This window comes from Octopus bimaculoides, chromosome 5 (genome assembly GCF_001194135.2).
Source record: "Octopus bimaculoides isolate UCB-OBI-ISO-001 chromosome 5, ASM119413v2, whole genome shotgun sequence".
NCBI classification, from domain to species: Eukaryota; Metazoa; Mollusca; class Cephalopoda; order Octopoda; family Octopodidae; genus Octopus; species Octopus bimaculoides.
In genome coordinates, this window is record NC_068985.1 from 25,422,506 (window position 1) to 25,424,261 (window position 1,756).

At 43.3% G+C, this 1,756-nt stretch overlaps 1 protein-coding gene across 1 annotated transcript in view; it reads right to left on the reverse strand.

The window, feature by feature from the left end:
• Positions 1-1,756, reverse strand: part of LOC128247899 (cadherin EGF LAG seven-pass G-type receptor 2-like) — a 64,481-nt gene that overhangs the window by 46,841 nt on the left and 15,884 nt on the right. The gene's annotated exons all lie outside the window — the stretch shown is intronic.

A 1,756-nucleotide genomic window follows, 5' to 3' on the forward strand; every position in this document is an offset into this window, starting at 1 on the left:
TAGAAATAGATGCTGAATCATCCAACCACGAAAAAGAATGTTCTCAGTAGAAAATTAAATTAAATTAATCGTATTTTAGTATTTTTTCATTTGTCTTACTCATTTACAGTCTGTTGTGTCGCTGATTTTTTTTCTACTGAGAACATTCTTTTTCGTGGTTGGATGATTCAGCATCTATTTCTAGCATTCAGGAATCCACATTTGCTGGTCATTCCTCTTATTCTTGTATGTAATATAATTTTAATCTTCGGATTTTTTAATATGCTAGACCACTGGTTTTAATTGATCAATATCAATTTCTACCCTCATTAATAAATTTTTAAATATATGGAAATATATATATATATATATAGAAATCTGATGGCAACTAAGGGCCTCCTGCTCAGGGTGAAAGGGAGACTATATGATGTATGTGTGCAAACAACCATGCTACACAGCAGTGAAACATGGACCATGACTGCTGAGGACATGCGTATGCTTGAAAGAAATGAAGCGTGTATGATCCACTGGATGTGTAATGTCAGTGTGCATGCACAACAGAGTGTAAGCGCTCTGAGAAAACAGTTGGACATAAGAAGCATCAAATTTGGTGTGCAAGAGAGACAACTGTGCTGGTATAGTCATGTGTTAAGTATGGATGAGGACAGCTGTGTGAAGAAGTGTCACACCCTAACAGTGGGAGGAACTTATGGAAGAGGTAGACCCAGGAAGACATAGGATGAAGAAGTGAAGCATGACTTTCGAACACTGGGCTTTAAAGAGACAATAAGAGACCGAGACCTTTGGAGATATTATGCTGTGCTTGAGAAGACCTGGCAAGTAAAGTGAGATCACAGCCATGGTTGATGTCAGTGTTGCATGACCAGCCTATTTAAAAGTACCCTTGAAGTGTGGGGCAATATGATGTCCCTGAGTAGACTTATTGAGTCAAGTGAAATCGAAATTGTAACTGTGACCAGTGCTGCCTGACTGGCACCTATGCTGGTGGCATGTAATAAGCACCATTCAATGCTAGTGTCTCCTGACTGGCTCCCCGTGCTGGTGAAACATAAAAAGCACCATCTGAATGTGGTTGATGCCAGTGCTCCCTGACTGGCTCCCATGCCAGTGGCACATAAAAAGCACCATCTGAACGTGATCGATGCTAGCGCCACCTGACTGGCTCTAGTACTGGTGGCACATAAAAAAGTACCCACTACACTCTCGGAGTGGTTGGCATTAGGAAGGGCATCCACTTGTAGAAACATTGCCAGATCAGATTGGAGCCTGGTGCAGCCCACTGGCTTGCAAGACCTCGTTCAAACCATCCAGCTCATGCCAGCATGGAAAGCGGACATTAAACAATGATGTTAATGATGATGATATATCATCATCATCATCATAGTTTAACGTCCGCTTTCCATGCTACAATGGGTTGGACGATTTGACTGAGGACTGGTGAACCGGATGGCAACACCAGGCTCCAATCTGATTTGGCAGAGTTTCTACAGCTGGATGCCCTTCCTAACACCAACCACTCCGAGAGTGTAATGGGTGCTTCTACGTGTCACCTGCCCGAAGGCCAGTCAGGTGGTACTGGCAATGGCCACGCTCAAAATGGTGTATTTCATGTGCCACCTGCACAGGAGCCAGTCAAGCGGCACTGGCAACGATCTCGCTTGAATGTCTTTACACGTGCCACCGGCACAAGTGCCAGGAAGGTGACACTGGGCACAGGTGCTATCACGATTTCATATGTATGTATATATATATATAT